Source organism: Nicotiana tabacum, chromosome 8, assembly GCF_000715075.1.
Source record: "Nicotiana tabacum cultivar K326 chromosome 8, ASM71507v2, whole genome shotgun sequence".
NCBI classification, from domain to species: domain Eukaryota; kingdom Viridiplantae; phylum Streptophyta; class Magnoliopsida; order Solanales; family Solanaceae; genus Nicotiana; species Nicotiana tabacum.
Genome location: NC_134087.1, coordinates 113,180,558 through 113,190,178, shown reverse-complemented (window position 1 = coordinate 113,190,178; position 9,621 = coordinate 113,180,558).

Genomic DNA, 9,621 nt, shown 5'->3' with positions numbered 1-9,621 from the left:
CAACTCGAGCTCTTCCAAACCCCGAACTAACCATCCCAGTAAGTCATAAATTAATAAAACAACTACGGGTCTTTTTTGGGAAATGGGATTCTAGAAAGCAAAATACAGGCCAGGTCGTTACATTCTCCACCTCTTAAACAAATGTTCATCCTCGAACGGGTTTAGATTCATACCTGAAGTGCTGAATAAGTGTGGATATCTGCTCCGCATGTCCTCTTCGGACTCCCAGGTCGTCTCTACGACTGGTTGGCCCCTCCACTTAATGATTACCGCGAAAATCCTCTTGGATATCAACTTGCGATCATGTCTAGCAATAATAGCAATTGGCTCTTCCTCATAACCCAAGCTCTCATCTAGCAAAAGAGTGCTAATGTCTAACACATATGACAAGTCGGCGTGATACTTCTGGAGCATAGACACATGAAAAATGGATGGACCCCTGATAGGCTTGGAGGCAAAGCAAGCTCATAAGCGACCTCCCCTACTCCCTCAACACCTCAAATGGACTTATAAACCTGGGGCTCAACTTGCCTTTCTTTCCAAGTCTTAGTATACCCTTCATCGGCAAGACTTTCAAGAGAACCTTCTCGCCTACCATAAATGATACATCACGCGCTTTCTGATCCACGTAACTCTTCTGTCTGGACGGTTCTGTATGAAGTTGCTCCTGGATCAACTTTACCTTTTACAAGGCATTCTTTTCAAAATCAGTACCATATTACTTAGCCTCACCGGGCTCAAACCACTCGATGGGAGAATGACATCGCCGACCATATAAAGCCTCAATGGAGCCATGTCAATACTGGACTGATAACTGTTGTTGTAAACAAACTCGGCTAAAGGCAAGAACTAATCCCACTGTTTCCCAAAGTTAATCACACATGCTCTTAGCATGTCCTCCAATATCTGAACTGTCCGCTCTGACTACCCGTCAGTCTATGGATGCAATGTTGTGCTGAGCTATACATGGGTCCCCAACTCACTCTAAATAGCTCTCCATAAATACGAAGTGAACTAAGGGCCTCTATCTAATATGACACAAACAGGTACATCGTGCAACTGAACTACCTCTCGAATACAAATCTGGGCCAACTTCTTTGAAGAATACGTAGTCATAACTTGAATGAAGTGTGCCGACTTGGTCAATCTGTCGACAATGACCCAAACTACATCAAACGTATGTAAATTTTGCGACAACCTAACTACGAAGTCCATCATATTGCACTCCCATTTCCATGTTGGTATAGTCACCTGCCGAAGTAGACCACCTGGCCTCTTGTGCTCATACTTAACATGCTGGCAAATCAAGCAACTAACACATACTCAACTATGTCTTTCTTTATCCACCGCCACCAGTAATGTTGTCTCACGTCACGATACATTTTCGAAGCACCTGGCTAAATAGAATACCAAGAATTGTGTGCCTCCTCTAGAATCCTCTCCCTCAAGCTATCGACATTAGGAACACATAGGCGACCCTAGAGTCGCAGAACACCTTCCTCGCCAATAGAAACCTCCTTGGCACCACCATGTAGTACCGTCTCTCTGAGAACTTCCAAATGCGGATCATCAAACTGCCGAGCCTTGATCTACCCCAATAATGAAGACTATGCAACAACAAATGCAAGAACTCGGCCGGGCTCTGAAATGTCCAACCTTAAAAGTTTGTTAGATAAGGATTCAATTTCCAAAGCTATTGGCCTCTCCTCTGCTAAAATGAACGCCAAGATTCCCATACTATCTTCCTTCCTGCTTAAGGCGCCGCGACCACATTTGCCTTTCCCGGATGATAAAAAATAATGATGTCATAATCCTTCAATAACTCAAGCCATCTACGATGCCTCAAATTGAGATCCCTTTGCTTGAACAAATGATGTAGGTAGCGATGATCAGTGTAAACCTCACAGGACACCCTGTACAGGTAATGCCTCCAGATCTTAAGAGCATGATCAATCACGGCTAACTTTAAATCATGAACATGGTAATTCTTCTCATGAATCTTCAGCTGGCGCGAAGCATATGCAATAACTTGTCCCTCCTACATCAATACATAACCTAAGCCAGTGCGTGAAATGTCGCAATACACCGTATACATCCCCAAAGCGGAAGGCAACACTAGAACCGGTGTTGTAGGCAAAGCTATCTTAAGCTTCTAGAAGCTCGCCTCACAAACATCGGGCCAACGAAATGGAGCACCCTTCTGGGTCAATCTAGTCAAAGGTGCTGAAATGGATGAAAAATTCTGCACAAACCGACGATAATAACCTGCTAACCCCAGGAAACTCCTGACCTCAGTCACCAAAGTGGGACGTAACCAACTCTAAACTGCCTCAATCTTCTTGGGATCTACCTTAATACTCTCTCCTGATACAACATGCCCCAAGAATGCCACTGACTTTAGCCAAAACTTACACTTGGAGAACTTAGCATATAGCTTCTGCTCTTGCAATGTCTAAAGCACCACTCTCAAATGCTGCTCGTGCTCCCCCAGGCTTCGTGAGTAAATCAAGATTTCATCAATGAAGACAATAAAAATGGAATCAATATAATGAATGAACACCCAATTCATCAAATCCATAAATATTGTTGGGGCATTAGTCAAGCCAAATGACATCACTATAAACTCATAATGACCATATCTAGTACGAAAGGCAGTCTTCGAAACATCTGTGTCCCGGATCTTTAACTGATGGTACCCCAATCTCAAGTCGATCTTAGAAAACACCCTATCACCCTGCAACTAGTCAAACAAATCATCAATACGTGGCAACGGGTACTTGTTATTGATGGTAACTTTGTTTAACTGGCGGTAATCAATGCACATTCGCATAGTTCCATCTTTCTTCTTGACAAATAACACTGGTGCACCCTAAGGTGATACACTCAGTCTGACAAACCACTTTGCTAATAAATCCTCAAGCTGCTCATTCAGTTCCTTCAACTTTTGCATAGTCATACGATACGGTAGAATAGATATAGGCTAGGTACCTGGAGCCAAATCAATACATAAATCAGTATCACAATCTGGCGGCATGCCAGGAAGGTTAGAAGGAGACACATCGGCGAACTCTCGGACTACTAGCACTGAATCAGTCATTGGAGACTGTGTAGTGGTGTCCCGAACATATGCTAGATAAGCCAAACACCCCTTCTCGACTATATGTTGAGCCATCAGAAAAGAGATGACCTGACTAGATGTGCTAACGGAGGAACCCTTCCACTCCAATCTCGGCAACTCTAGCATCGCTAAAGTAACAGTCTTGGCATGAAAATCAAGGATGGCGTGATATGGGGATAATCAGTCCATGCCCAAGATGACCTCAAAGTTGATCATATCAAGTAACCAAAGGTCTGCTCTAGTCTTGTAACTACATAATGTAACCATACAGGACCAGTAGATCCAATCCACACCCACAGAATCGCCTACACGAGTGGACACATAAACAGGAGTGCCCAAAGACTCACAAAGAATATCCATTAAATGAGAAAACGGAGATGATAAATATGAATAGGTAGACCCTGGATCTAATAATACCGAAGCATCCCTACCACATAAAGAAATAATATATGTGATCACGGCATTTGAGGCTATTGCATCTGGTCTGGTCGGAAAAACATAGAATCTAGCTGGAGCACCGACTGGCTGGCCTCCTCCTAGCTGAACAATAGTTGGCTGACCTCCCCCTACCTGGCCTCCACCTCTACGACGGCCCCTACCTGTATGTCCTTTGCCTATAGGCGGTCTGATGGCTGGTGTTGTACTCATAGGCTGATGACCTTACTGTACTACCTTTCCCCGAAGCCTAGGACAAAACCTCTTCATGTGACCCGGATCCCCACACTCGTAACAACCCCTCGGTGCCATAGACTACTGCTCGAAAGTTTGACCCTAATAGCCTGAATACTTACTGGAAGGACCCTGAACAGGTGGGCGGTATTAAGTCTCTGGGATGGCACTAAAATAGGGATCAGAAGAACCCTGATGAACAGGTGGGCCATGAGAATTCTCTGGTATAACACTAAAGTAGGGTTGCACTGGAGCACCCCGAGGAGGTGGTGGTGGTGTTGAATATGTTGGCCTGCTAGGCTAACCACTCCCAAACTGACCTCTGCCCCTAGCCAAGGCACTTCTAAACTTTCCCGAGAAATGGGTCCTCTTGTCCTACTGCATCTGCTCTCTACCCTTGTGGCGGTAGCCCTCAATCCTCCGAGAAATCTCTAGCACTAGTTGACGCCATGCTAGCCGGAATACTGGGGTGTAACCTTGCAACAAATCTCCACACTCTCTCTGTGTCGTAGGAAGTATCATAAGTGCATGGCGAGACAACTCAGAAAATCTCACCTTATAATCGGTCACAGACATCTGACCCTACTCGAGCTGCTCAAACTGACACCACAACTCTTCCTTCTGTGAAGTGGAATATATTTGTCAAATAGAAGCCGTGTAAACTTATCCCAAGTCATGGGAGGAGAACCCACTAGTCTGCCAAGAAGGTAAGACTGCCACCATCTACGGGCCTTACCCTCCAGCTGGAAGGTAGTGGAATCTACGCTATAGGACTCCAATATCCTCATGTTGTACAGTCTGTTCCTACACCGATCAATAAGTCCTGCGGGTCCTCATGCCGCTCACCCCCGAAGATAGAAGGGAGTATCCTGGTCCATCTATCTAATAGCTTCTGCAGATCGCCATCCGCAGCTAGTGTAGACGCAGGTGCTACTGCGACAACTGGCTAGGCCCCGCCCAAGGGTAGTGTGTCTGGAGTCTGATATATTGCAACTGCGTGCCCAAGAGCCTGAGTAATAGGGTTATGTGCTCCCCCTCCTGCCTGAGATGTGGTTGGGTCTTCTGGAAATAAACCTGCCTGAGTCATAGGTCCATGAACCGCAGCATACGGCCCATGACCTCCTAAAAGCCCGATGCTGTCATGAAATCTACCGGGGTTGGCTTTGGAACAGGCACCTCACCCTGCTCTTCCATGATAGTATCCTTCACTGGATCCGCTGGTGGTGCTACTAAGGTAGCTCTGGTACACCCTCGTCACCTACCTTGGGCCAGTGCCCTCCCCCAGCCTCTACCTCGGCCTCTAGCAACGGGGGGAGCAGATCCTCCCAGGTCTGGAACATCAACCGTGTGCGCGTCCTCACCATCTGTGAGAGAATAAAAGAAGGAAATTTAGTATACCATCAACAGAACGACAGAAGATGAATAAAGAGTAGTTTCCTAACACCCTATAGCCTCTCGAACATAAGTATAGACGTCTTCGTACCGATCTGCAAGACTCTACCATGTCTGTCCGTAACTTGTGAGACCTATGTGAACCTAGTGCTATTATACCATGTTGTCACGACTCAAATTCCATTATAGGCTGTGATGGCGCCCAACATCGTTGTTAGGCAAGCCAACACTTATCAACTAGTGAATTCCCATTTTAAATAAATTAGTAAGTGATATCTTCTCCTTATTTGTTAAAATATTTAGGAGTTTGAACTTATAACATAAATAAATGGAAGAAATAAGTATGAATCGTAATCATGTAAGTAAACCAAAATCATGAGTCTACTAGTGTGTGCGCCAAGACCTGGTGTCACAAGTAGGTGGGCAATCTAGTAGAATATACAAAACCATGCTAGCCTACTATCTGAATGGAAATAGACAGAAATAAAGACATAAAAAAGACTCCAGCTGCTGGAGAACGGCTCAAAAGGGGCAGCTAATCGGGAAGTCTCAAGCTGGGGAATCAAGTGTACGCGCCGGATTGGTGGCCAGATTCACCTGCCTCAAATCCTGTACAATCAAGTACAAAAATGTAGCGTGAGTACAAAAAAATATGTACCCAGTAAGTATCTAGTATAACCTCGAAGAAGTAGTGACGAGGGGTGGACTTTGACACTTACTAGGGCTAAAAATATAGTAATGTGTGATTCTCCACAAGCATGATATACAGAACTAACAATAAACTCAGAACAAGAAATAACTGAACAGTTCTTCCATCATATTTAAGAGCTCAAAACACTTCCACCATTTAAAACAAATGATCTATAAAGCAGTGAATTTATACAAATTATAAAAAGGGACTTCCAGTTCTATTATCACACATAGATTCGACCGAGGACGTTCGGCCCCATCCAACATAAAATATAAATTGTGCACTGCCGAGGGTCGAACAGCGCGCACCATAGATACATCTATTAACCTACCAAGGTGAACGGCCTGCTCCCATGAGAGTAGTGAAAATAGTCACCTCGTTCGCGGAATATACTTGCGATGCGGTTAAATATAAACATAACGAAATTCTTCTATATTCTTTTCAAAATAATAATTTACTTGAAATCTCGAAATCCTCAATTTTGTTCCATTAAATGCAAATCAACAAGTATGTTCAAATAACGGTACCCACAAAGCATGATGTAAGCCTAGAACTACCTGTACATAACAAGAATAGTAGCTATGTACGAACTCTCATCACTTCGTGCGTATGTAGCCCCCACAAATAATCACATATTAATTTAGCTCACCTATGGGGAAATTTCCCTCTTATAAGGTTAGAAAAGAGACTTACGTCATCTCAAGGCCTACTTTCAAACTCAAGAATGTGCTCAAACCCTCAAATCGGAGCCGAATAATCCAAAACTATTCAAATAGTATAAAAACCAATCATTATAATTTCAAAAGTTCATATTCTAACTATTAAAGTGATTACCCAACCGCATAGGCAATATTCCTAAAATTCAACCCCGGGACCACGTGCCCGTATTCCGGAAATTTTCGAAGGAAGTTGTCACCCATGACCTAAGGAACATAATATATGATTTTTACTAAGTTCCATAACTAATTTCGTGGTCAAATCTTATTTTTATCAAAAAACTAGGTTTTCATCTAAACCCTTGATTTTCACTAATTTTTACTTGTTAATCTACCCATAATCTATGTATTTAACTCATGTTGTGTAGAGATTACTTACCTCAAATTGCTAGGTGAAAACCCTCTTCCAAAAGCACCAAAAATCGCCCAAAAAGTGAAGTGAAGTAAAATAAATGGCCTAAGTCCCGCATTAAAAGAGCTGGACACAGGTCTCTGATGTCGCATTTGCAATACTAGGTTTGCAAATGCGAGGGTCGCAAATGCGAAGCCTTGCTTCAGCTGCTCAGGTCATAAATGCGATCACTGCTGAGGTCGCAATTGCGGATCAGGTGTCGCAAATGCGAACAATGCCCCAGTCGAGCTTCTTCTCAATTGTGAAGCTCTTCTCGCAAATGCGAGGTCCGCATTTGCAAACTATTTCTCGCATTTGCGAGACGTGCAACAGATGCCAAGAAACACCAGAAATCTGGTGTGTTTTTCACCCCTTTCGAATGTCCGAAACTCACCCGAGCCCTCGGGGCTCCATACCAATCACCCACATAAGTCTAGAAATATCATACAAACTTGCTCGCGTGATCGGAACACTAAAATAACATTAAAAACCATGAATTGGATACCAAAATGCAAGAATTTACTCATGAACTCCAAAAACTTCTAAAACACTTTTGCACGTCCGATTCTTATCAAATCAACTCGGAATGACGCCAAACTTTGCATTCAAGTCCTAAATGACATTATGGGCCTACTCCAACTTCCAGAACTGGAATTTGAACCTAATATCAAAAATTCCACCCTCGGTCAAACCTTCTAAAATATTCAAGCTTCTAGCTTTCGCCAAATTACTCTTAAACGACCTACGGGCCTCTAAATCCACTTCCGGACGTGCTCATAAGTCCAGAATTACCATATGAAGTTATTCCCAGTCTCAGAATCCTAAACAGACGTCTAGAATGTAAAAATCCATCTCAACCTAAACTTATGGAATTTGCTCAAAATGCCAACTTTCACTATTAGGCGCTGAAGTGCTCCTGGGTCATCCAATTCCCGCTCCGAACATACGCCCAAGTCCGAAAATATCATACGAACCTATTGGAGCCGTCAAATCCCGATTCCGAAGTCGTTTACCCTAAATATTGACCGAAGTCAAACGTGGCCTTTTAAGCCAACCTTAAGGAACCAAATGTTCCGATTTCAACCCGAACTCTTCTAATCCCCGAACTAACCATTCCAGCAAATCATAAATCAGTAAAAGCAAGTACAGGAAGTCTTATTTAGGGGAACGGGGTTCTAGAAAGCAAAATGGCCGGTCGAGTCATTACATTTTGGAAGATTAGTGAAATTCACCCCTAGGCCCAAATATAATTGTTACCCATGAACTCCCGAACTCAAATATATTATTTACTCTCATTTCCACCATCAATTCATGATTAAATCTCAATTTTACCTAAACCCTAGTTTCTTCACAAAACCTCACATTTGCGATACCTAAAGCACCAGAAAAAAAAACCCAGAAAAACGAAACTTCTTCCAACAATCCGAACACGCTCGAAAATCACTGAGCCCCCGGGCTCCATACTAAACTTCAACACAAGTCTAAAAACATCATATGAACTCACTCGCGCGATCAAAACATAGAAATAACATCTAGAATCACGAAGAGGACGTGAAAACGAATGAATTCAATCATGAAACTGAAGAACTTTTAGAAACACTTTCGCGCGTCCGATACCTAACAAATCAACTCTGAATGATGCCAAATTTTGCATACAAGTCATTAATCACCATACGGAGCTCCCGGGCTCTGAATCCCAAATGGACCTCAATAACCCCAAAACCTACCCAAAACCAAAATTAAAGAACTTGAAAACCTTCAATGCGCTAACTTTCAACATTAAGCGTTGAAGCGCTCTTGGGTCATCCGAAACCTGATCCGAATACACGCCCAAGTTCAAAATTATCATACAAACCTATTGGGAGCGTTAAATCTCGGTTCTGAGGTCGCTTACTCAATGCGTTGACTCAAGTCAAACTTGACCATTATAAGCTACTATTAAGGAACTTAATGTTTCGATTTCAACTTCGAACCCTTCCAAATCCAAGTCAACCATTCCTGTAAGTCATAAAATAGAAAAGTCACATACAGGGAGTCTTAATTAGGGGAACGAGACTCTAAAAAAGTAAAACGATCAGTCGAGTCATTACAAAAGAAAATTGTGATGCAATTATGATCTTCATCTTCTTCAAGTTCCAATCACAACTCTAAACTTAAAATTTGATATAATATTATATTATAATTGTATTTGTATTGTATCAGATTTTGTTTTAGGTATTGATGTATCAGATACAAGTAATATATAATTTTAATATAATTGTGACATAGTTCTAAAATGTTTGTGATACATTTATTATACAATTCCTGCGACATTGTTTTCTTCGAGTTTCAATGAAATTTTACCTAAAACCAACTCTAGACTTAACCAATTTCCTTCATAACTGAGATATAAAATACAAGGTATATTCTCCATCATTTGCAAGAATACCCAATGAAAAAAATCACAAATTCATAAATTCTGAATATTAAATTCAAAGTTTGAAACTTTTTAATAGATTCAATGGAGAACTCGTTGCTGATGCAGTTTTAGAAATAAAATATTTGCCATTTTCGTCTGCATTTTGAGAGAAGTACCGATTTTGTGTGATAAGTATGAGGAAGAGAGAGAATGTGATGTGAAATCTTTTGAAAAATAGATGAAATT